This window comes from Lates calcarifer, linkage group LG16_LG22 (genome assembly GCF_001640805.2).
Source record: "Lates calcarifer isolate ASB-BC8 linkage group LG16_LG22, TLL_Latcal_v3, whole genome shotgun sequence".
Lineage (NCBI taxonomy): Eukaryota > Metazoa > Chordata > Actinopteri > Centropomidae > Lates > Lates calcarifer.
Window position 1 is genome coordinate 12,433,329 of NC_066848.1, and position 27,741 is coordinate 12,461,069.

The 27,741-nt window shown below is 39.9% G+C and overlaps 1 protein-coding gene across 2 annotated transcripts in view; it reads right to left on the reverse strand.

Annotated features, from left to right (window-relative positions):
* chrm3a (cholinergic receptor, muscarinic 3a) overlaps nucleotides 1–26,225 on the reverse strand; it is a 75,271-nt gene extending 49,046 nt beyond the window's left edge. Inside the window, exons 1-3 of one of the 2 annotated variants that reach the window (XM_018696989.2) lie at nucleotides 26,046–26,225; nucleotides 5,444–5,512; nucleotides 1,760–1,874 (exon numbers count right to left, since the gene is read on the reverse strand). The gene's annotated coding sequence lies outside the window, so the exon portion shown is untranslated. The remainder of the gene's footprint in view (nucleotides 1–1,759; nucleotides 1,875–5,443; nucleotides 5,513–26,045) is intronic. The other variant, XM_018696990.2, reaches the window with a different exon arrangement.
* Between the last annotated feature and the right edge of the window lie 1,516 nt (nucleotides 26,226–27,741).

Here is a 27,741-nt window from a genome sequence, read left to right on the forward strand (position 1 = left end):
CTACATGTACCGTAAGGTTACCATTTTTGGCACACTAGAGAGTAAATCACAGAAATGCCTGTATATCTGCTGCTAGGTCACAAGTGGCAATTCAACCATACAACCAAAATCCTAGCCTTTCCAATTCTGGATCTAAAGCACATATCTATTTCAGTTGCTAGGGAACTGCCTGTCCCCCTCCTGTGGTGCTAATACTTTGCCTTCGGCGACATTTCAAGGGTTCTTATTCTAAATCAAGCCACTTGTTTCAATCAAACCACGAATATGCTGTGTTCATGCAGCACAGCTGATATTTTCCCAAGCTCTCTATTTCTCTGGGCCTCTAATCACATTACACATTATTACACATCACATTTATTATTGTTGGTAGAAGTAGTGGTAGTAGTATTGGTGTTTATTTGGTATTGGTGTGTATTTTGGTATTGTGATTGTCAGTCTAATATTATTATGTTTGTTTATTTTTCCGGTCTTGTGTGCACTGATATTAAGTCTCCACAGGTAATAACTTGCAGATGGTTTGCAACACTGAGGACTGCTGCCCTATATGGGCCTTTGCTTATGCTAATAACAAACTGCCTGGAATGTGCATCCAAATTACGATCAAACATGATCAGCCAACATTTTCATGTGGCTATTTACAATTTAGTGGTCTATGGAGGTTTAAAAGATGAGACGTGGGGTTTTATTTTTTCTCTTTTTCAGATTCATAATTTTAGCAGGAATAGTCTGGTGATATTGTATATTTTCCTTATTGTCACCAAAGCCATGAAAAGAGTATTTGAGTGAATCCCACATAAACAAAATCTGCTGCCAGAAATACTCACTGGAGCACCAAATGTGTATTAATCCGCAGCTGAAAATAGTCCCTTTCAAATTCACTATTTATGAAAGTTTACTACAAGCTACAGTGTTCAGCAAATTTAGGAAGATACTGAGCCCATTTGGAACAATGAAATTTCATATTTGTGAGTTTTTCTGTAAAAGATTTCAGTTTTCAGGAATGAATAGGTTTGAGTGACACAGACAGGGAAATTAAGTTAGAAAATATACCAGAACAGTGAGAGATGTACTAGAACCTTGTTGCATTTGGTTCTTTTAATGGGAGACAAAAACACAGAATATTGCCAGCCTCATTCTGAAAGACAAAAAACATTTGTGAATGAGGTCATATATCCAGTCTAAGCACAGTCATATCCACACTGATCACTCCATCAGTGTAGATATCAGAGTGGCAGTAGTTAGACGGATCATCACGAAACACAAACATGCAAGGTGACAACTTAACCCTTAATGACTGATCAATATCAATCACTGTATTCTTTTCACACACATGATCACTCACAAGCGGTTGCATTTTGTGCAAAGGATTATTGATCCTACTGAAGGCTATTTCAGATAATACCAGAATATACTTTGGTCACTAAAGAAAAAAGACAAAACTTTAATTAAGAAATAATGATTTTTTTTTTTTCACTTAGGCCAGAGGGGAAATAGTGAATCTTAAGTATGGATGAGTCAATCAATGCCTCAGAAAGAAAAAAAAATGCAAAAGGAAAAAAAAACATTTCTCAAAGGGAGCAGAGATAAAAGCAGAGAAAAGGACTTTGGATAATGTGTTCTGTTTTAGAGGGCTTCATTTAAAATGTCTAACATGAACATTAGTGAATGGCTTGGAGCTGCACATCCTGCCAAATGTTGACAGTGAGAGAGGAGATGGTGTCTTTTGCAAATACAAGGGATTCTCTGACTCTTAACTCACCAAATGTTTTGGGGAGGTGAAGTTTCTGGAGGTCACCTTTCAGCAGAGTGCCTTTTGGTGTCCATGCTGTCTTCAGGGGGTGCGCGATTATCCTCCTCCAGACGGATCATGGCGTCTGGGAGGCAGACAGGGAGCAAGGGGGCAGAGAGAGAGAAGAGGAGAGGAAAGGAGAGAATGAGTTAAAGAGGATATTTCCATATTAGGGAGTACAGCACCTATAGAACACTGACTGTTTCAACATATGAAATGAATGGCAAGCTTCAACAGGTGGGGCAGCCCTTAACACTACGTCAGTACAATCTGAGCCAAATTAACTGCTTTTTCTCTCCAGAAAATATATATTTTCAAAGCAGAGCCAAAGGTCTTTAGTTGGCTACTAATTTGTACATCTTTTCATGAATGTCACTGCCAAATAGCTCATATTGCTCAGTAATCTACCTCAACATCTGCAACAGTGTTAAAAGCTTTCTTTATGCTTTATTTGTGCAATATGTTTTAATCAAGGATCTACTCGAGTACTGTAGCCACCATTCCCCACTGGATAATATCTGTCAAAGGGAAGAATGGCATGTCTTCATGTCTAGGGAAGTGTTCATGCCTTATATAGTCTTGGTCTAGTAGAGTTGCCTGCTGCACATAGCTGGATCTGGCCAGGGGCTAAGGAAGCAGACCTTATGAGAGCTCATTAAAACAGCCTTCAAGTCTTAAGAGACAAATATGAATGTACAACAAAAAAGAGCTTGTCATTAAAAATAATCAGAGATAATGGAACGGTTCCCAGACTGAAAAAAGCATTTATTAAAAACGGAAGTCATAGCCGGCCTGGATGGGTAAATGAAAAAGGGCAACAGAATGGAGGGCGGTCAAAGCAGGGGCTTGATACTAATATTCAAACAATTCATACACGCCTCTAGTATTGTGAAACAAATGAGCCCACTACTCTCTTTTTCGTAACATTTACAAATTACACCTCAAAGGTCAATCGTGGAAGCATTTCTCCTCTAATGGGAAGTTGCATGACATATCTGGGCGAGGACGATTCTCATTGCTGTGACGCATCTTTTTTTAGTAACACTGACATTTCCACTGGCTGTATGAAGACTAAAACAAAAGCACACACATTTAAATAAAAATCCACACCTGTTTTCTAACATTTTATTAAAGGCATTCTAACAACATGGAGTGCTTCATCCTAATGCTGACGACCTCACTTGGCCTATCTGCTCCACATTTTAGCTGAGTCTGGAGGGTCATTCTTAAGGGAGCCATAAAGAGGACCGAATGAGACAATTACCATTTTCAAGTTTCCACTTTAAATCTGTAACAAGCTTGATCTGAGTCTCAATTTGCATTAAATAATCCATGAATGATGGGGGCTTTTCCCACAATAATACCAAATGGTAATTATCCAGATAGAGAATGTGGTCGTTCAATAGCTCATTATCAATCTGAAATGAAAAATGTGAAATGTGTTATACAGTACATGTGAAGGCCACTCCTTTAAAGTAATAGATAAAAGGTCAAGTAATTATATAAGCTTTAGTTCTCAGTCTCATAGTGAATTACTCTGCAAAAGAAAATATGGAAGTGCTCATTTTCAAAATGCAACAGTGAAGAAAATGAAAAGAAACTCACATTTAATCAGCAAACTTTTGTTAAACACCCTTAAACTGAGCATCTGGAAGGCATGGGGGGAAATCACAAAACACTGCTGCAATTCCCTGCAATAAAAGTCCAATTTTCTGCTGTATTTGTGGGTTAGGAGGCAGATCTTTCACTTTTGGATCTAAATGCACACAACACTTAGTTTTGTTAGTTGCTTTGGTTAGCTACATAATTACACCTTACACCTGGCAGCAAGAGGGTGAAAAAAATTAGTATCAATTAATCTCTAGGAAAAAACTTCTTAATTATATGTAAATCTCAATTTCTGCTATACACCACACTACATTTGAACGTATAGGGAGCTGGTACAACTGGTTTATAGAGTAAATATGAACCTCTGCATGCATTAAGCAACAGTAAAACTGGCAACTTCATTTGTATTAAAAGGAGGCACATAGATTCTCTCTTCAGGCCAACAGAAGGGGATTGACAAGTACAGCACATGGCCACTGTGATACACGTAGAAACCACAGTGGTAACAGCTAAAACATGATGGGCTGGATTGTGCAGATTAAACATAAACCGGCCGCAAATCTCACAGCACTTTTCCCTTGCAGTCCCACGTCTCTCTTCTTCCTAAATGGAGCCCCTTATCTCACCTAGCTATGGTCCAATATAAATCTACAAGCAAAGCTCTTCAAATTTATTGGCCAAAAATACATTGATATCACCTTTCACAGTGACTGTTTATCTTTCCCTGTGAGTGCAGCACAGCGAGAACAACTACATAGACCCTGAAAAACTGCCCTTGATTAATGTGTTTTGGGGTTTATGTCATATGAGTCAAATACCCAGTGTTGGCTTGATTTAAGAGCTGCAAGTTCTTTTGGGGCATAATAAAAATGGGGATAAAAACTTCATTGAACGTTTAGGCAAAAGGGGAAGAATGTTTACCGAGTGAGCTTCTGACATTAACTATCAAGCAGCATCTTAACCCAGCAGCAAATACTTCATCTCGCTGTGGTAGATGCTACAAATGACTCAGTATGTAATCACCTGCTTGTAAGGGCTTTGCAAGAGCCTCTGTGCCTCAGTGAGTGTCTTACAAATGACTTTTTTTGATGAAGTGATAGTGTGGAGGAGTGTATATTGTCTCCAGCTGTAAGGCTGCATACAGGAATGTGTAGGAGCGGGGCAGATGTGTGTGTGTGTCTGTGTGGTGTATGAGAGAGAGAGAGAGAGGCAACGACAGAGACATACATAGAGACAGACAGAAAAGGACAGAAAGTGTGTGTTTCTTATGGTTGAACTGCAGCTGAAATCCAGCCAAGGTCATCCTCTTACTTCTGACATACATGGAGCCAGACTGAGCCTCTCACTTGGACGCTCTCCATCTGCTACCACTGATAAGACAGGCTACTTCATGTGCAGAAGACAGACAATGTGGCTCTGTATTGTGTGGATATAGTGTGATTTAAACACATTAAGTTCTCTTGGATTGCAATAAAGAGGACAGTATTCTCACATACTTAAAAAGTTTAGGTGTCATATTATATTACATCTTCTCACATCTACCAGTGGAGAAGAGAATAAGGTCTTCTCTGTTGTAATTTTTTTTTTTTTTACATCAACTGATTGGTGATGCTGATCGTTTTTTTAATGATGTACTGTGTAAAAATTGTCTAACAACTGTTAAACACAAGAAACACACCTCAGTCACACCTACTGCTCAATTATTTCACTAAAAGCCATTTCCAGCCACCAAAGGTGAACAGGGATGTTCTGTTAATTGGTTTATGCATGTCAGCTGGGAAACTCAATTGCAGGCTATCAAAGAGGCCTGAAGCAGCTTAACCCAAATAAGACCTTACCCGGAGTGTGTGGACTGCCAACAGTCCACATGTTTTTCCTCAGTGTCTACTGAGGCTGATGTAAAATGGGAGAGGTTAATAGGTGTAAGTGCATCTCCCTCACCAGCATTACTGCTCAGCTCTCTCCTGATCAACACTCAGGCACCACCCACAAGCTAAGGCTTCCTTTAACATTATTTATGAGAGAAAACAAAAAGCTGCAGCTGACCTGCTGTTCAGTTGTACTTGAAGAGAACAGCACAGACTCCACACCAGGGCTCGGTCAAGGACAGCAGCTCTAACAGAGAGAGCAAAATATGAGCAATAATAAATACTGTATGCATATGACATTACTGTTTAAAGAGATTAGTCAGGCGCCATGTTGGTGCCAAACTCATGATGATGTTAACAGATCACACATTGCTTAAGAAAGTGGCAATAAAGTAATGAAGAGTCATATTTGCTGTTCTGGGAGGATGGTTTGTGTTTTGCAAATACTTACACATGATTCTGCAATTAAAATGAACTGACAGTGCTCTGTTGCAGATTACAGTCAGTTGTCTGCACATCACTTTCATTTTTCTTTTTTTTTTTTTTCATCAAACAAATTGTTTATTTGTGCATCACACTAACAGAAACCAGGTTGCTAGATCAATAAAGAAACTCTGACAGCAGCTTTGGCCGCAGGCAAAATGTTTTCTTCATTAAACTTTCACGTTGTTAAAATGAGTATGAGCCATCTGCTAAAAAACTGCCATTTACAAACACACACACACACATACACACACAGTGGTCTTGTAAAGGGCTATGTCCATAACTTCAAACAAATGGCCAAACTCCAAGCAAGCTTCTGTGACACCGAGAGGTTCACACGGACTGATCACCATAACTACAGCTGATGATCTCAACATGCAATGCTTCCTGTTAAATGAGCCTTAGCTCATGGAGGTGGACCAATTGGCAGGAAATGAGACCAAATTGATTGGGAAACAGATGGAAGAGAGGCAGCCACTATAAAGCCCATGAGGCCGTAAAGGAAGGAAAGAGATGAGGGGTAAAGATGAAAATGAGACAGAGAGAACGCAAGAGGATAGGATGAAATAAAGGCCAGATAAAATGAACTGTGGGACATGATTTTTAAAAGGTAAAAAGAGAACATAGCAATTTCCTCTTTTAAATAAATGAACTTGAACCTGAGATCATCTGTATTTGTCTAGGTATTCAACACTTTAAGAGCAAAAAGTATAACTTTGAACGGTGACATTCAGATCTCTGTCACTGACATATTTGAACAAAACTGAGTTTTATGGCATCTGTTTCAAGAAGTTAAAAACACTGAAAGCGATCTGTTACACTGTGGTGTGTATTCTTATGTAATCTTTCAAAGAGACAAGACTGAAACAGAGAGGCCTTGAAAATTTGCCAAAAAGCAAAGCATTCTCACCCGCTCACATTTGTTTAACGACATCTCTCTGAAGAGTCCGGTACTGTCACAGCCAGTTTTAAGACAGATTCAAGATTCATTCAATCTTTTGTTTTCAGACATAACAGCACTGACGGCAGAACAGGTCTCAGTGACCTAGCAAAAAACTGCATGAGTCTTAGACAGTTGCCAAGCTCTTAAAAAGCATAATCTGTGATCCAAATATAAACACAAAGGTCACCCTACCACCAACATTCAAAGAAAGCTGCTACACACTCTTAAATTGACAGATCTTTGAATATATGCTAACTCTAGACAACAACTGAATTAAAGTTAGTAAGGTTTTCAGAAGCTAATCATCATCAACATTAAGACATCTTTCTGTTATATCAATGAATTTGGCTGAAATTTATATGAACAAAATAAGAGTTTGTGTATGAGAGCACAGCAACCACACTGTGGAATTTTTTGACAATTAGTTGCAGCACAAACCTCACACTGGGTCTGAGTTTTGTTTGTAATTTCATGCTATTCCACTGATTGACTGGCATCGAAGTGTAACAGTAAGCCAACAACATCAAGACAGCAAACTGGCAAGTGCGGATGTACACAAGGCAGGATTTAAACTAATCAGAAAAAGTCTGCTTTGCAAAGGACATGGTCAAGGATACACACAAGACCTCAAGGATTTTTTTTTTTTTTTTTTAAACAAGAAAATGTCACAATTTACTTTGAATTTTCTCTGACCTTTCCTCTAGCCTTTGCATCCGAGTTTTTTTGGCTGTTACATGATGGTTTGATGGTTATGGCTTTGACAACAATGACCCTCTGGTGCAATACCAACACTGAAACAATATCTGATTGTGAACGCAATAAACGGCTCTTGAAATGCCCTGGAATACCTGCTGGGTTGACAAATCATCTAGGTTGAATGGCCACTCAGATAAAAAACCTTTTGTCATCTGAGAAAATGACTCAAGGCCATATTAATGAATCTCCTGTGTTGAATTGGGATGGGCAAACACACACACTTCCCTGTTTATCTAGCTGACTTCACTCAGCTGAGGTCAGTGGATTACAATCTATCTTGTCGCTCTGGGTATGAAAGCTCCACATAAATGTCTATGTAGTTGGTAAGGGTAGCAGCATCACTCTCAAAATATCTCCACTTTGTTCCTAAGTAGAGACGAAGAAATGTAGAGGCTGAGCGTGTCAGGGTATAATATAGTTGGATCATTTGCTCTGTCCAAGTAAGAGACATAACTGTTATTATATACTCTTTGAGAAATAGGGAATTACATAAGAGGGCTATATGAGATAAAGAGAAGAAAACTGAATTTGAACCTTGGTGAACCGCTCTGAAATGTGCCACTTCACTGAATTACCTCTAACTTCAAGTAAGTCTCTGTACTACAGGATACTTCATGCCACTGCTAAATTTAGATGTGCCGCCTACCTCACGTCCGCCACCATTAACAGCCTATTGATCCTGGTGGAGCAATGCCAGATAATGACAGATCTAAGCCAAGCCATGTCAAATTACAGTCAAATGTATTCATATAAATAAACAGGTTGTTCGCAAAGTGCAAAGTGCATGAGTCATCATTGGAGGGATGAGACTTGAATGGGTTGAGGGTAGTTATCTGCCCAGAGTGTGAATTAAAAATCTGCACATGGTCTCCACATCATTAACCCTTTGGAGCTACACTGACCTTAGATGTTCATTTGATCTCATCATGTGTTGGTGAGTGTAGAAGTGGAATGGGGTGAGGGTGTGGGGGTGCCCCTTTGATGTTGTAATGCAAATTTCTTTTTATCTCTCATGGAGCGTTTGAGACTGGGCCGGCTGTCCAAAAACTCAATTAGAGCTACTCTGAAAGTGAGTCGACAGCATAAGAGGAGGCGTGAGGCACGGAGGTGTTATCGGCACAGGGGGGGGATGCAACTATTAGGACAAATGGGACCACAAACTGAGCAACACAAACGAAAAAGAACAGATTTTTAAGATGAAACTTGTTCTTTTTAACTGCAGGGGGAGGTATCATGGAAAAGAAATCAACAGAACCAGCACCAGCTCTGTGTCTGGTAGCAAGATGACCAAATAACAACCTAATTCCTGTTTATGAGTTGCTCCAAATGTGTGATATCCAGCTGGTGCACAAACAAGCTTTTCATTGAAGTTCATGTTAATGGTTAGTATTGTGTTTGATGGATAATTGAAGACAGCTTGCTTGACAAATGATGTGTATCCTTCCTGCACAGAGTGAAATTCCTCAGCCCATTTAGCTAGCCATCATCCAGGGCTTCATCACTGCAAATACCACAAGGTAGCATAAAAGAATCCAGAATCCCAGAAGCTCAAAGCTCTTAGTGTGTTCACTTAGCCAAAACTCCGTGGGTTGTTTTCTGCCCCCATGTTAAATATAGTACCCTGGAAACAAGGTGGAAAGAAAAGGGACAATGTGGGGGAAAAAAAAGTTGGAGAATTGAAAGGATGACAGGAAGAAGAGGTGGAATATGCGCCTGTGTGTCTGTACATCTGTGTGTTGTGTATATGAACGGGACTGGCAGAGCCCCCCAGCCCCCCTGCATTCTTTCATGACTGCGAAAAGATGCACTGCAGCTTAGGTGAAGAGGGAGGAAAGAGGAGAGGAGGGGAGGTGGGGAGGAAAAGAAGCAGAGGCATGGCTTTTTACATTAGGCCTTTCATCCCTCTCCTGCCATCGGTCATCAGAAATGGGAGAACACCGACTCCCAAACACTGTGCTCCGTTCCAATTCCATTTAGCTCAGGACCGGTTGAGACATGAAAGAATGAGAAAATAAAGAAGGCTTCATTACAATGTCCCAAAAGGAGCAAAAAGAATTATTCATGCACAAAGGAATTTAACCGCATTGTCTGAGCGCCAATACCAACAAAAGAATATTCTTGGTTTTCAAATAAAGATGGTTTTCTAAAGATGGTCAGGCGAAAGCTATTTCTAACCTTCATCTTGCAGGACTGCTAAAAGTCATAAAATGCTTCCTGTGGACTCTGTAGTCCACAAAAGAAGTGAACAATCTAGGCTAAAGGTCAACGCTAACACCAGGAGAACAAACTTATTACAAAATCTAATTCCCTTGGTTTCTTAAATCAGAGCACGCTGTATGTCTCACATAAACAAACACACAGATGAAGTCTTTTCTCACACATAGATGAGACTCAGTGGGTGTTTTTTTTTAATATGTTGCGGCCATAATTCAACTTGGCTAATGCTGAGAAGTGTTTGTGTTTTCAGGGAATTGTTTAGACAGAATCAGAAGTTTACCAGTGTTGTGAGAACTTGCCTCTAGAAATCACGGGGGCATTTTGTTTGCCTTTTCGACCTTTTAATGCTGCACAAACAGCAAGTCATAAACAGTGAGGGTCAGACCCAGGGTCTCAGGCTCTGAGAGAACATACTGAAAAATGAGCAATGATGGAGAAGAGATCTGACCTGTATCTGTGCAGCATTTTTAAAGAGAAAATACAACATTTAAGCTGATAATTGTGCAAAGAGAAAACATTAATAAAATAAGAAACACAATGAAAAACACGATCAATTGTAAAACACATGTGACTTCCCAGTAATCCTGGAAACTAAAAGACAACAGCATGTTAGTACCACCAGATACAGAGCTGTGCGCACTAAGTCACACCAGTGATAAAACAGCAAACGTGTTTTCAGCAAAGGTATTCTTCAATTTTCTCCAAAAAGCAGCAGTGAGCCACAGTTATGACAGCTGAAGGGTTATTACCAATTAGGCCGGCTGTGTCTCTATGCCTGTGTGACTAAGGAAGGGGGAGGGGAGAACAGCTGAGTCTCTGCCACAGGAGGTGACAAAGAGAAAGTCAAGCAGCAGCAGCCTTATTGGAAAAAATTCTCTCCTCAGGACCACAGAATGGAAAACAGCAACGAGACGAGAAAGAGGAGGGAGAAAGATTTAGAAATGGAGCCTCACAGCTGTTGAAAATAAAACTGAGGAATAACTTTTTTTAGAATACCAGGCTGCCTGCTGACTTGTATTAAACAGAGCAGTCATCTTCAGAAATTGTACATTTTCTCTGTTTCGGAAAAATGTTGTCACAACATAAGCAACATTAACTTTAACATTAACTCAGTGGAGTTCATAGATGACTTTCAAAACATCAACAGCGAGCTGGAAGGGAATTTTAGTAATTTGAGGATATCTTTTGTGGTGCTTTAACTAAATTACAAAGTCTTTCAGCTAATGATTTATTTCATTTTGCAGCTGTCTCGTTGTCCAGTGGGACACCAGCGACCTTATCTGTGGGGCACAGTTTATTATCCAGTGAGGAGATAATGATGTGGAGGTACATGCTAATGTCTCCATAATAACTACTCTCTGATTTCAACAGGGCATTAATGAGAGATTTTGGGATAGCGATCTAGACTAATTAAAACACACTCTACATCGTCAGAGAGAGACACTGTGACTTAAATTCTTGCTGGTGCCAACTTTAGTTAACTAAAATGTTTCTTTTTCTACAATGGTTACCAACCTTTTTCTCTGACGTACCACCGCAGTCCTGTCAGATGAACTCTCGACCTCGACACCACCCGCTACGTTCCAAATGCGTTCATTTGAACTGATTTTAAACTTAAAATTTAACTGTGAATGTTTAAGTCAGTCTGGTGAAGTTTGAAACTGTACTTTTAGCACTTGAGGTGGCAGTACAACCATTAATCCATTACTTTTAGCTGTTAATTTAACCACTCATCTATTACCTTTAAATAATTATTTATTACATTTTTTTTAGCCTTTTTGAGATTGAGAGGATACTTTATTTGAAAGGGAAAAACAAGAATGGAAAATCATCTGTTGTTCAAAGTCTGAAAATACCTGCAGCACAGATGAACAGGAGGTTGGGGGAATAATGAGAGACAATAAAATTATAAAAATGCAAAACACAATCAAAAACAACATGCATCAGAGAGCGCGGCGTAACAGCCTCATTAGAAAACACCCACCCTCTCAACACATAAACTGATCCATAATTTGCTGTTTGGAGTGAAACAAATATAGAAAGGCTCATGCTCCTCAACTTCTTTGCTTCTTCTCCGCTCTGCTGGATCAAGAGTTAATTCTGCTCAGGGTGACTGCAGGCTGCAAGTGACAGCGGTGAATTAATGATTCATTATGCCCAGTGTAAGCAAATAGCAAGCCGGTGATGGGGGAAAATGGATTTACACACATCCAAAGCCAACCATGACATCTTTTCAGCTATTGAAAAAATATTCAGATACCCACGTAGAGGAATTTAGAGGCAGAGCTAGTTCGTAAAACCACAGGATCTTTTAAAAAAAAAGAAGAAAGAAAAAGAAAACACATGCCAAATGTGTTCAGATCCACAAAAAAGTTTGAAGGCTACTTCTACTTAAGAAATCTGAAACTCAAAAACTTTCATAACAACATTCATAATCATTCATTATATATGTTGTATTTTGCTTGCTCAGCCTGGGGCTGTCTTCTAAATTAATTTTCCATTTTCTTTTCACTCAGGCCAGTCACTTGAGTCCTCACTACATCTTAAGCTCACCATATGTTCAGAGGTACAAGATGAAGTGTAACTGTAAAAAAGTTAGCACTGAGTCTGCAGGGTGCTTGATGCTGGAGAAGACATCATAAAAATTTGATAGACCAAGTCAAAAATATTTCTCCAGTTTGGGATTTCTTAATGCAGAGAAAACTGAACAACTGCAGAACATGTCGTACATGCATATTCCATCAGGAGACGCGTGGCTGGTTTTACTGATGGTGTGCTTTGCAATAGTTTGTCCCTAACACATCAGATTATTTTTTCTGGTTTAAAACTTGTGGCATAGCTATAATACGAAAGCTTTTTTGAGTTTCACACATGGGAGTCTACAAACCTCTTAATCTCATGTGTCCACGGATCACCTCAAGGCTGTAAATTCAGCCGAGCATCACAGATAGAAGTCTTGCTTCTTTAGCTTCTATTTTAGGGAGAGTGTTGTTCAAGATCACAAATGTTATATCATCCCTTCCTCCTACCTTTTCTCATTCCGCCTCTCCTCTCTGTCTCTGTCACGACCCAAAGGAATAGCACGTGTGAATTATTAAATTAAGTGGAATTCATGTTTGAGTCAGGCAGAGGTAATATAAGCTGCTGCTGGCTTGTAAATCTCCAGTGAACCACACGACCAACACTTTTTGTTGACCTATGAGCTTGTGCTAATGTATTAAGAAAGCTTAATATCAGTGGTGACAGTGCTACAAAATATTAAAATAACACATCAACAGATGCTACAATCTTTCAAACTCCAGAAACATGAAGTTTAAAATGAATGTTCTCCCTCAGACAGGACTTACGAGCAGGTTAAATATGGAGCCACTGATGTCTAGAAGCCGTATGGCTGTACAGAGAACCATCTGCATATGTCATTCTGATGGATGGGGGGGGAGCGGAGATCGAACGACCTCGCTCTTTAGACAAGACTTGTGTTAGGTTGGGTCCCGTCCTGTCACTTCCACTGACTGATGGCTGCGCTGAACGCAAACATGCACCGCACAATCACAACGACAAGGCTCTGATAATGATGGGGGTGGGTGGTGGCAGTGGTGGTGGTGGTGGGGAAATCAATGTGAAATGTGCATGCATTTTTGTAGTATATCCATCAGAGAGAACATAGAAAGAGCAAATGCTGTGAGTCTGTGGACTAGACTAGAACTAGACCCAGCGGCACTCTGAGAGTAAATAAATTTGGTGCATATTAAGAGATGAGGGATTTCTCATGTCATTCCCTTGCAGTCCTCAGAATTATGTTACTGTGAAGGAATTGACTTTCTCTCAGACATTCCAGACCTCCAAAGATTGCAAAAGTCACAATAGAGGTAAATCAAAAAAGGGATTTATTAAAAACAATCTCCTAATAGGGACACACATTCAAAACTGGTTCAACAACAATATGGCATAATTAAAACTTCTTGTCATACTTGCCGGATACTTGTACAGTCTATCATTCATGACGTGCTGTTGCTACAAGAATGAAAACAAAAACTTTACAGCGACAGAGGAATAATCATTATTTTCCGTCAGGCATTAAATTGTTGCCACTCAAACGGTGGAGAAGTAATGATAATAACCTTACACAACTAAACTGTTTATGCTTTGGCGATACTGATGTTTTCTGTAAAACAAAGAAAGTTGACAGCAGCCCCAGTGGGAAAAAAATGTTTGTGCCTCGAATGCAACCATCTGCACCATGAATTGTCACAGATTTTTTTTTTTCATGGCTCTTTGAACCATTTCACAAAGAGACAAATGCATTCTTATTCAAGTTCTAGTCTTGTGTATGCCCAATCAAAGTCAAGATTCAATTGATTTGTTTGGTTGGGGCATTTTAGCAAGTTACAGTTCTTGTATTATTGTCAGGGCATATGCAGGAAAACAATTTAGCACTACACTACCTGTGTTGTACCTGTAAGTGATTCCACGGTCTGGTCCACATTTGTAGGAACATTGAGAGGATGGTCAGACAGCCTGTAAATCCACAAAAAGTACGCTGCAGAGTCTGTTTGACTGGTTTTCCTATGAGGCATTAAAGTATAATACTGCTTAAATCAGCATATCCTGTCAAAACCACAGAGATGCTCATTATGCTGTACTTAAAGAATTATCCAATAAACACCTGCATCTGTAACATCTGCCTAGACAACTTGTTCCGATAAGATAACCTGATTAGAACACAACTATGCTTTAAAAATTTTGACAGATTTCTCATTTCACCCTTCAGCAGCTCTTAGACATATTCAGCGGGGAGACAAATAAATTTTAGTTTCGACACCTGGCGCTGCGAAGACTGAAAACAGTCAAAACATATGAGTTGAGGAATTTCGACTGTCTGGAGTCACCCGGTCTCATCAGTATTCTCGCCCTGTTAATGTTACTGTTCAGTGACAAAGCATTTCATACAGCAGCCAAGTGCTCTCAGTCCCGACTCCACCAAGCCGCTCGCAATTAAAACACAAGAGATTTGGCAGTAACATGACTAACTTTGTTCACACTAGCAGAAGATAGTGCTTGGAAACAAACCATGGAATTAAGAAGGAGCCTAAACACTGGATTGTGAACAATGTAAATAACCTCTGCCACATCCTGATTATGATATATGGAGAGCAAAGTGCTGTACTCAAACTTACTGCCAAAGCTAAGCTACAATAAAAGGGGTCATTACCAAACCAGGGAAATGACTCAGACTCTGTTTCACTTGCGTTCCAAAGAACCGTCGATCATTATTAAGTTGTTAAATCACCTCAGATCCTGATATCTAACGTACAAATAATAAACAGAGAGGCAGCAAAGAGGTCACAGGGTTATCCATCTCCCCTGGTGGTTCTCAGCAGTGAAGGATTAAGCAGGATGTGACTGATGTAATGATAGGAGCTTAAGGAAAATGAGGCAGATGACTACAAACTCTAACTGCCCCTCCGTGTGTGTGTTGAAAAAGAGGGTAAATGAGATTAATTTAAAGAGCTTTAGTGAGACTAATCTGGATAAAAAAGAGTGGTTAAATAAACATGAACAGCAAAGAGGAAGGAACAAAGATGTGGCACAGCCTGAGAGAAAACTCTAGGAGATTACTCGGGGTCAGCAACAACATGTAGCCTTTTTAATGGAATATTGAAGAGGAGCTGTGGCAATTTATCCTACCAGCTCAAAGCCTTGTAATTGCACCCACAGTATTTACAGTATTTATTGCATTTACTAGATCCCAGTGCCATATTGGAAGTTTTAATTATTTCATAACACTGTGTGCAGATTTATTATGTAGTTAGAGCATCTGTTAAATTACTCTGATGGCAAAAGTTTTTGTTCCTGGTAAAAACAATTAGCTTGTTGCTTGCAGTCAATTCATCTCAGTGGCCATGGGTAAAACTATTTTTCCCCTGTAGAACTGCATATTGCTGTCTGCAACAATATGTTTTTGGAAACTGCCACAGGGCAGCACCAAACCTGGAAATTTTAGCTGCCACTCTATGGTATGGTATATAAATGGTAATGCTGGTCAGTTGGTTCACCACTTTGGACCACACTATAATATCTCAACATCTCCTTGACTGATTGTCCTGTAGTCTTGTGCAGACAGTCATAGTCCTTGACTTGGTTTTGACTATTTTAATTACAGCTTAAACATTGGATGGATTGTCTTTAAACCTGGTTCAGATATTCCACATTCCACATCAGGCCAAAATGTAAAATTGCTCGTCCATTGTTGATGACCAGATAACTACAGAATTAATGATTTTCCCATCAGCATGAACAGCACTTGTTAGCAATACTACTATGCTTAAAAAAAAAAAAAAAAAAGGTGAATATAGTAAACATGGTGAGCATGCTAGCACACTGACGTTAAAATTTAGCTCAAAGAATCACCGTGCAAAGTACAATCCCACAGAGCCACAAGCTTTGCCATAGATTCTTGAACACATGGTGGCTTTAACTTACAGTATGTACCCACATATTTTCATATGTGTCAATATTTCTGCTGCTGTTTGCTGACTATAGGTACAGTATTTCTAATTCTTACTTCATACAACTAGTTGTAGATCACATTTTTAGTAAGAATCATATAATCAAACATGATACATTCTTCTCAATCCAGTGTGTACCCCGCCTCTTGCCCAATGTCAGCTGGGATTTGATCCAGTCCCCCCGCGACCCTTGAGGATAAGCAGTATTGATAATTGATTGATAGGATGGGTGGGTGGGTGGATGGATATATGCTTCTGCAATAATCTAATTTAAAATGTCATTTGGTGGATATTTTATGTGTTATAAATTAAATACACACCACACACTGTGCATACACTTGTGAAGAGGGGGTCTGAGCAGGTAGAACTGCAGACACAATTTCATGTTAAAATGGCTAGCAAATCTGAATTGCGCCTCTAATCTGTATGAAAACAACATCAGCTGTGCTGCTTCATCCTCCTCACTGCAAACAGGCTTGTTTGAAGCAGCAAAATTCCCAAACTGAAACTAAAATGGCGCCTTGCTTTGTGCCTCTGCCAGCTTTGCCACTGCTCGAGAATAAGAGTCCATAGTGTCCTTTGTCTTTCTTGTTTGCCACTTTCATTTGAAGAGATTTAAAATGAGCTCTATGCCAGGAATTCAGGGTTTATAAATCAAGCTGATTTAGCCACTGTATTTTCATATTTACACTGTATATTTAGCTGACTAAATATTGATAAATAATAAGCTGCTGCAACTCCAGTGAGTTGCCTGTATATGCAATAAATATGTCCAGCTTGGGTTATGATTACATTTCAAAGAAACACAGAGGGTACCGGGCCAATAAACATTTTCTTTTTTTCTACTAACATAACCCTGCCAAAAACTTTTGTATGGAGATATGCCAGGCAATTCCATCCATCCTCTCTTGCATCTGGCCTGCTCTTCATCCCAAAGACACCAGTAAAGTTAATGTACTCTGGCTGTCTGGTCCCCCACCAAATCTCCCCATTTCTGTAATAACTCAGACTCTGTTGAACTTGCTCTACACAGATTTGAAATTGGATCGAAGGCTACAAAAATACACCCACAATTTTTCTATCACAAAGCTGTTCGATAAGGTTTGTGCCTGATGCTAGTTACTGCCACAGGGTTTGTACAGCTGATAAGGATAAACACAAAAACAGATGACCAGTCCTAAAACCTACTCCAGTGATTTATGTCATAGCACTTCTCCCTCAAAGCTTTTATGCCATGCCAAGTTACACACATTCCTGTAATGAGTTTGAGATTATTATCACTTTGCTAAATGGAGGTAATCCCTGGGGAGGTGTTAAAGGTTTATACTGCTCCATCCACAAAAAATGGAGGAGTGAAAATACCAGCAAGGGAAAGTTGGAATTCCCTGATCACGCCAGAGAATGTTGACTAGAGGCTAAATGAAAATTACATTCATTGGTCGATTGGTTGTTAAAGCTTTAGTCCTACTTGTCATTCAACGTTTGGGCGTTGGTAATCGCTAGTGCATCCTGCTTGCTTTATGTTGCTGGGTAATGATGCTGCTGTGATTAAGAAAACATACTCTGACTACAATAGCTACAATTTGTGTTGCAGATTTTTTTGTTTTTTTAATATCCCATTAATAATGCTCCCTCAGATTTATCAAATTACCTTTTAATCACTGATGCATCATTACTGACTATCTAGCAATGGAATACAGCATATGATAATATACATATAATATCAGTCACAGGGGCCATTTTTCCTAGAGAACCTTTTAGCTGATAATATTTCCTTACTTTAACATTTTGAATTCAGGACTTTTAGTTGTAATTTAACACTCTTATATTGCTACTTGCACTTAAGCAAAGTTTCATAGTACATCTCCCACCACTGATTATTCATATGATCCTACAGTGATGCTTTTTCTTTTTTTTTTTTTTTTGCAAAAAAGAGTACATATGTTTAACATACAGTTTGTTAATATATAGGCACGCACATAAAAAGAATGAAGAGCTACTTGTACATGGTCAAACCTTAAAGCAGATTTTCAGTTTGGTTGACAGACTAAGAGAATTTCACTTCTCTGCCTTGTTGTTATCAGGCTGTTGTCTGCTTGTTACTATTAAGAAACACTTCAAATCCCCATAGGAACATTGTACATCTGCGCCCCCCTTGACTAATTTTGTCTCAGCTTTCAACCTGTCCAATAAGAGTATACCACTCGGCAGTAAAAGAGTGACAATAAAATATTGAACCAAACACTTCTTTAGAGGCACACTGACAAGACAGTAAATTGGAGTAAAATTATTTCCATATCCTTTTGTTGCTTTAGACTCATGTAAGTGTCAGCTGAGGATTTGATTTGCAGGCCTGGGGGCTGTGGGTCTTTTTGGCTTGGATTAATTTTCCTCTACAAAGTTTAGCCAGAGGGCTCAATCTCCATTTAACCTAGCCTGGTACAAGTTCTACAACTCCCTACCTCTTTCTGAAATGTCAATCAAACTGAGGAAGGAAGAGAACTTAAAGACAGGTGCTGGTTTGAACTACCTTAAAAGATGGGGCAAAATGTCACTCTTACACTTGCTTCAGGGGAAAAACTAGGAAAATGAAATTTCAAGTAGCATTGTTCATTTGACTTTAAACTTTGAACATGTCATTCTAACATTTGGTGTAAACTTGGGCACATGATAATACTGAGATGGGTATAAAGCTACCAAGGATCATTAAGAGTAAAACAAGGACAAATAAACTCTGGTAAGACAGATGAATCAGGTGAACTGCTGCAATGAAGACCAGCTGTGTAAACAATTAGTTCCATAACTGTAACAATAAAGAAAAGATCAATATTTGATCCCCAAAGCATGACTGCAGCATCTGCTCAAAACTGTTAATAGTACTATTCAGGGAAAATAAAGGACAGATGTTTTCCTGAAGGGCTTGCTAAGCAGGACTAATATGTTCAAAATAGAGTAATGTGTTCAAGAGAGTTTGAGTGAAATTGTGAATGGGCTCTCCACCGCAACACGTGTGTATATATCATTCAAATATTTAAATGAACCCAAACATAAACAGAGTGCATGAAAAAGGCAGATGTGTTGCATTTAAAGGCTATTGTTGGGATGTATACACTGCCACTTTTCAGGCCTCAGTAGCAGAGAAAAAACACATCACAGGTGCAGAAACCACAGCACATACTCTAGACTAAGCTTATAGAAATGCTGCACATTTTGCACAGCATCTCTGCCCAAATCTTATCAAAAACACAGCTGGCTGCAACTCAGCATAGATATTAGCTCTAACAGGTTGGCACAGCGGCCAATCAGCAACTCCAAATCCCCTTGAACAAGCACTCGCTCACCTTTTTAAAACTGCATCCCATGAGCCTGGCAGTGTGCAAAATCCTCAACGGTGTCCTTTATCTACATCCAGAGCTATGATCCTCTCGGTACACGTAATGGCCAGCCCATTCAGTCTCTCCTGTGCCATGTGCTGTTCCACAAGTAGTTTTTGTTAGTTCTGATATGGAAAAAGATCACTCACACTGTTTTAACTGTGCAATAGGTGTTGAAGAAAAATGTGGCACAAAAGGGCCTATACTTTACTCTTTATTACACAGGCCCATTAACAAGAAGAACAACAAGGTTGAGCAGCAGAAACACTGCTTAAACGTCCTAAAATGTCCAAGGTCAAATCTATGTGATGGTGTCCTTACCTGACTATACTGTCTATGTCTGTCACTTCTGCCTACCTATGTTGAAAAACTTCAGGCTATCTGATATGGTTCACCTAGTCCTCACAACATGGTCTTCTATTTCCTCCAGTGGAAAACAACAAACAAAAATAATGGAAAGCATAAAGCATATAAAGATAAATCATTTAGAGTATGTTAGAAAGTTCTTCACCTCAGTCCAACCTCTGACATGATTTGGAGATGGAGAATCACAAAGAGAAAAATAAAAGTGGTTTAGTCAAGCTATGTGTTAAAACTGAGCACTTGACAGACAATTTGACTCACTTGAGATGTGCTTGATGAGCTCTATTACAAAAGGCAGAGGGAGTCAGGCAGAAACAAACAACTGGGGGGGGGTCATTTTTTTTCTGTTGTAATGTGCAAAACATTTCATGGCAGAATCCTAAAAAGAACTTACTGATAAATTCTGTCAAATTCATTATGACAGGAACCTAATCACACAGCAGCATCTAATCTTTACTTTACGTTTGCGTGATTAGACTTCAAACACTTTCAATTTAGTTTTAAATTAGGGGTTTCTTGTAGTGACATTAGTAAAATTTGATTCATCAGCCATCAGCTCACACTGATAATGAAAAAGTATCCAACCCTGATACTAGAAATATATACGCCCGAGTATCCTAGATAATAATGTAATCAAAGTGTATGCTTATTGGATCTTCTAAACAAAGGGTTAAAGAAGCATTTCTACTTGATCTAACAACAGATGTTCATTTGTCTACACCAGCATCTGTCATTGGAAATTATTATTATGAATTCTGAATTATCTGTTATCTATGCAGATGCTTTTTTTTCTTTCTGCCTCTCCTGTGATCTCTCTACTCATCTTTATGTATAATAGCATTGCTTTAACCCCACCATGCCATTATTCAGTGCATACAGCGTGACACGGTAGGTGGCATTCATTGAATTCCTTGAGTTTGAAAAATTCAATCAGATATCCCGCTGATAGACCCCATCGTCACTTTGCCATCATAACCCATAACTGCAAATTGCATAGTCTATACTGTTGCCTTAATGTTGACAAATAGCCTCCTTGTGTGTGTCAGACAACACATTTAATGAGTGAAGGCATCTCACTTTATTCTCAGCATTTATTTGGTTGAACATAAATGCCTCTACTCTGGATAACATATCTTTTCATCAAAATAAAAAATGATGCCGCTTTGTCAGGACAGAATTTCAGAATTCAGTGATGTGGAAAACAAGAATCAATAACATTCAAAGGAAATGCCTCTTCTTAAAATATCAGTGCTCTTATTATTTAGAAAGGAAACGATGCACTGTGGCAGTACATCATTTTTTACCTCAGTTTTAAAAATGCTTCAAAAAGTAACTTGTCCTCTTTTTTCCCTGGTGACTGAACTTTTTTATGGTTGTTCCTCTCTTTCTTTTTTGCTTCTTTCAGTTTCCCTTCATCCACAGTAGCAGTTCATGTATTTACAGTCTAGTCACTGCTCTCTAAACTTGATCTTCGTACTGGCTATTTTCAGGATAATTAGCTATAGAGTGCTATGAGACTGAGGCCAATACACGTGTCAACAAAGGGTAATTGCTATCTTATTAACACTTGAAACTTAGAGCTACCAGTCCCTACATAAAATCTAAGTAGAGAGTCAACCACAGAGTTTATCAAAAGCACTAAACACTCAGCTCACATTACCTCAAAATGTTTATGAAAAGCTCGCTCTTTGTTAGTTTTACTTAATACTTCAATGCTCCAGAGCTACTGTGTATAGTTTTTGATAGCTCAGTGTGCTACAGTGAGAAAAAGAAAGCATACGGTATAGTAGAGTTTAATTTACAGAGCAATCTATGATGTAATCAATACTGTGTGTGAAATTACATTAACTCAGAATAATAAACAAGACATCAATGGCTGCAACATTAATGGGAACATAAGGCTGCATACTGAGAGGGTGAGGCTGGTCCAGGCAAAGTCAAACATCATAATTTCCCCCTTTCTGTGTGTTAACACCAGTCCCTATTCTCCAACACTTAAGCTGGAGCTGGTGCAGATTCACTGTCTTGTAGTTTGGTTTTTGACTCACTAGAGCTCTATCATCCTCTGTTCTCATGTTCCCTATCTCTTTTTTCTCACCCTCTATATGTGCAGTACAGTTCTCTCTCACCTTGAATCCATCCCCCTGGACCTCCACCAAAAATGATGGAGGGCAACTTGCTATTGATTTATGTGCTAAGAACAGACAGAGAGCAGGCATAAAAGAGCAGTCATATATTAGACATGAATCTGAATTCCCTCAAGTGAGGTTTACTTTGTCAAGAGAGCAGAAGTAAAGAGAGTGAGACAGACTGGAAGGAAGAGGAAGAGGAAGAGAGAGAGAGAGAGAGAGAGAGACAGTGACACATGACAGAGGGAGTGAAAAAGAAAGGGCGACTAAAAATTTTGACAGAAGAAAGAAAAATGATGTACAGGACCACGGAAAGCGTTAAGAAATGGCAGAAAAGAAAAAAAAAACTCTGAACAAAGATCACTGGTGCACCATGGGCTGTTTACTGTTGCAACATTTACAGTCACAGCTGACAGACTCAAATGTGCACCCCCCAGAGAGTTTATCTAGCTAAAAGACCTACGTGACCCCTCTGTACATAATATTGCTGACCTTCACTCTGCCTCTATAAACGTCCCTTCCTTCCTTTCCTGGCCAACTGCTTGACCTTTGAACTATAACTCACCTGCATTATCTTGACTTGTGTGTGCACGTGTGCATGGATTGCTGTGTGCTGAACATACTCAATATCCTAAGGTAAACATGGAGTGGTGCCGTTAACAGCCCTGAAGTGAGCACCTTATTGCCACCAATAAGGGGCAGCTCCAGCCAATCTTATATCAACTAGTAAAGGTCATTGAGTGATGGCTGTCAGTTTAACACGTGTTATGTTAGCTATAAAAGCCGCCGTTGCTTCCGCAGTGCACTATTATTGCAAGTAATATAACCACGAGAAGACAAAAAAAACCCCCCCTGAAAAGTCAATAACATGTTATTTGCATCAGGTGGCAATATAATTATGATTAAAGCCCTTATCGTGTATTGAATCTAAATTGATGGCCATAAATGATATATTTGTGCTTAGAACGCTTAGATGTCAAGCTGCTTATTAGGCCACTGAAGTCTGCTTGTGTCTTCCCAGCACTGTGTCTCTGAAGCTAAGCAGGCACTACGAACACAGGGCAACAACAGCGGCTGCCCAGAGAGCGGAGACAAAGACAAAGAGGCAAAGCCCTCGCCTCATAAGGCTTTACTGTAATTGCGACCTTAGGCAGCCGGTGTACTTACTGGAGAAGGAGAGCAGGGCTGCATAAACACAGCTGTTTATCGACGAGTTAATTGAGCAGACACTGATTGACAGCCTTCTATCGGATGCTGAAATCACCTTTCCCATCAGTTCTGGAGGGTATCAGCGGCACACAAAGTTTGCTCCTGACTGGACAGAGACATTTAAAGGCCAGCTACAGGGAATTTGTGTTATTGTTTTAATAATTGAAGTGAGATGGAAAAGTTTCTGCCCATGTGCTGTCTAAAGATAGACATTGTGCTTTGCTCTGCTGTGGTCTGCATGGCTGTGAAAGTGGATTAAACAGGCTTTAACATCAAGACGAGCTCTAATGAAACCCAATGGGGGAGTTAGCCCGTCTGTTTGGCCAGCTGACTCCCGTAAAATACCCATCACTGTCTCCTATTGCCAGCTCTAAAAGTAGCCTGGTGGTGCCAGTCAGTGTATGCTGTGGCCTGAGGGTTAAAATTGTTTGATGCCTTTGTCTGGATCAAACAGCAGCTGAAACTCTCTATTTCTATTTTTCTTCATTCTTGTGAGGTGTTTTTTTGTAATTGTATTTTTATTCAACCTGCCTTTTATAAATTATTACACACCACTGTGTGTGTCTGTCTTTGTCTGAGACATCTGTCACACTCCCATTAAAAACTGAAAATTATTTGGTGAAGGGCTGACAGCTGACATGCACCATAATCATATTGTTTTAAAGGGACAGTATGACATCTTGGGGAAAATATGCTTTATTCCCTTTCTTACTGAGAACTGGATGAGAACATAGTCAGGCAGGGAAACAGCTAGCCTGGCTCTGCCCAAAGGTAAAAGAAATCTGCCTAAAAGCACCTCCAAAGCTCACTAATTTATCTGTATCCCATTTGTTTACTTCATACAGAAACCTAAGAGGATAACAAATAGTTACATGGGGTTTACATGGGGCTCTGTGGACTGGGAGCACTGACTTCCTGGAGTCTTCTTGTCACTGTGAGGTTTTCACGCCAGTTTCCGTACCTATTAAACAAACATGTTCAACACTGCTTTGGTTGTTTTTGGACAGAGCCAGACAAGCTGTTTCCCTCTGCTTCCAGAATTAGTAGATCAGTTGCTGGCTTCATATTTATCACACAGACATGAGACTGGTATTGATCTTTTCATCTAACTCTCACCAAGAAAGCAATGAGCCTGTTCCCCAAAATGTCAAACTACAGTATTCCCTTAATGATTGAATTGAATAGTAAAGAAAAAACCTAATTTAGAAGTTCCAATAAACTGAAGTATGGTAGAATAATACCCCCACACTCTCAGCAGTGGCTTACAAATGGTAGGTTTACCCCTACACCTCTCAACAACATTGTGCATTATTATTTCAGCAGCATCAGTACATATTCACGAGCTTGGGACTAATAAACCAAAAGCATCATTATCTGCCAACGCAGCACCCACACACAACAGGTACAGCAGAAGGTAAAAGCAAAGACATTTTCATCCTACTTGGAGCCCTCTACAACTCTGTCACCAGCACCAGCACTATCAATGTACCATCCTCCTCCCCCAGTCCATTTGGGAAAGTCATAACGATGATCAATACGGTAGTAGCACCGTGCACAACAAAACCATCTATCAAGAAGGGAAGGGCTGAAAAAATATTGGTCAACCAATATTAACAGAGGCTCAAACAATACATCAAGCCACAAAAGCTCTATTGCTGCTCACCTTTCTCTCTCATCTTCTCCTTCATGAGTCTTTTTTCTGATTGTCTTCCACTGCGTCTCTCCCCACAGCAGGCAATGGAAAGTCACAATCATCTAAACACATTCCTGCTCCACCTTGAACAGACTAGTAACAGACAGTGCGTGCACCGTGACACAGAACTTGACTGCACTGTTCCCTAACAATGGCTGTGTTGATATATTGATATAAAAACATGCTGGTTGTGTTGATATATGCAACATATTAAAATGTTAAACTATCGAGGTTCGCAGCCACGGTGGAATAGTTTGTGATTCATATGCGGCTACTGTATTGTCAAACTCACACTCTGGCTTGTGGGATGAATAACTGCAGCCGTGGACTAAAAGGAAAATATTTGCACCATGGCACAGATGCCATTCCCTCTGCTCTTACTCATTACCCAGCACAATGTCAAAGTACCCCCAGGTCACTGAGAGGGAACATTCCTTCACATTGCCATTTTTGGACATCATAAATAAACAGTCACCCCAATTCATGAAAGCCTTCCACATGCCATGTAAGGACACAATTAATTTTCTCCTCTGCCCAAAGCCACGCAGTAACAAATTCTTTACATCTGATCACCCTTATTACAACAAATGTGCCTCAAGAGGGAGAATGCGCATTAAAGCCTAGTCGTTTAGACGACAACGATTTCCTTCTTTATCATTTGCTTTCACTTTATGCGGAATCATAGATGTGAAAACAAATCTGTTTCCGTGTTGTTAATTAACTTTATAAGAGCGTATTTGCTTGAGCAGCCAGAGTCTTTATGGAGGAGAGGCATCTGAAGAGTGCAGAGCGCAGAGGGCTGGGCAGGGATGCTGAGCCGGGGAGCGAAGGAACAGCAGCAGCACTTGTTTGCCAAACTTGCATTAAAACAAAAAGCACATCTAATACGAGCTCCCAGCACTATCCTGGATATAGTATGCGCTGTGGAGATACGTACATGTGACCGGTGTCATTCTGAGCAGTCTGCAAGTTCAAAATGCAGCGTTTTGCAGCGAAAAACGTGGCACAATAAAAACAGCTGCAGATCGGCTCCGGGAGTGGGAGACCAAATACTTTGCTTTGACCAAATATTTCTAAAACTTCTCGTCTCTTATTTCCACCTACCTTATAAACATTCACTGATGCGCGGGTCACGAGCAGCGCAAGTGGATGGAAAAATGGCAATCCAGTCAAACTTGTCACGCATCCATGTTTGGCACAGCGGCAGCACTGCAGCCCAATGTAGTCACATCTGAAGCGCTAACGGTACACGGCTAACGAGGATCGCCACCCTCTACCGTCCACCAAGCCGTAGATTACACGGCAGCGCGAGGAGCACAGAGGGATCTCCGAGGACGCACGGAGATTGGTGGGAGAGGCCGTGACGCACCGGCAGGTGGCACACCCCACGAATAAAAAAGTCGCGATTCATTCATAGATAATAGCTCTGGGGAAACTACAAGAGCTCAACCCGTACACACTAACACACACACGCAGGCAGATAAAACCGTCAAACATTCTATGGGAGTCATACAAGATCCAGAAGTGAAAGGATCCTCCTTATTTTAACTTTGTCTCTCTATAAGCTGATCCTCTCGTTGTAATTATGGGACAGTGTCTTCAACCAAAGATTCAAGCTATTTAATTTGGCACAAAATGCAAAGCTATTTCATTTGGCACAAGAATAGTCCTCTCTTATTTTCTCTCCTCTGTTTCTAGACGTGATTCTGCTACAGTTTGACAAAAGAAGCTGACACACAACGCTGCTTCTGTTTTTCTTTGGGCAAATAATGTATTTCACATTCAATATGGCAGCCAAAATAAGTCTAATTGATGTGCTCTTTTAAAAATGACTTTTACCCATAGGACTAAGAAGCTCTAAAAAATGTAAAGATGAAGGAGAAAGAGAGCATGCAAGCAAAGATGCAGTCAGAGTCTGGGGACTACTGTAGTCAGGTGTTTAATCAGAGCTGAAGAATTATCATTCCACTTGTTTATTTTACACAATGTGGGGGAAAAACAAGGCAAGTGGAAATGGAGTGTGTTGTGACACTTGTCAGACACCTTGAGTGTAATTCAGGGAGCCAAACCAAATGTTTAAATATTTTTTTTAAATAAACACAAATAAGGACTAAGTGGTAATCCTTGGTGGAATGTGTAAGCCAATTACAGCTGACTGCAGGGACTAGTAGAATGGAGACTCACTGCAGATGCAGACACTCGGACCACGTTTCCTGCTCCTCGTGCATGGGTAATATTTCTATGAACATATGGAATGGTTAGGGACATGAATAGTAATGTGATACGCCTTTGTACGCATGCACACCAGCACATGTACATGGGTTATGTGTTGTGTATTCCATTGCATGTAAGTCTATGTGTGTGTGTGACAAAGCTGTGAACGTGGGCTGTGTTTGTTTAGTGTATTTCATTGCATGTGTGTGTGTTTGTGACAAAAGGATGCCTAAGGAAGGTGTGTCTCTTTTGCCAATGAAATTTTTCATCTAACTCTGACACCTGCTGAGAACTGGTTTCTTTTCACAGATAAAATCTGTGAAGAGCTGAGCAGTTCAATGGGCCGATACACCACACAGTGGGATGGAGTGGTACAGTTCCCTGTGACTCTTGAAAAATGGTCAGCCTGGTTTACCACTGGCTTTTAGTACAGCGGGATGACTAAGAGAGAACACAAAATGTTTTCTCCCACATCAACACCTTATCCAGATAGTAGAATGCTTCTAAGTGGGACCACAATGTCCAGAAAAGACTTCCTCATGATTCGTCAAAGGAGGAGAAGTTTTACCATGCAAAAGAAAATTGT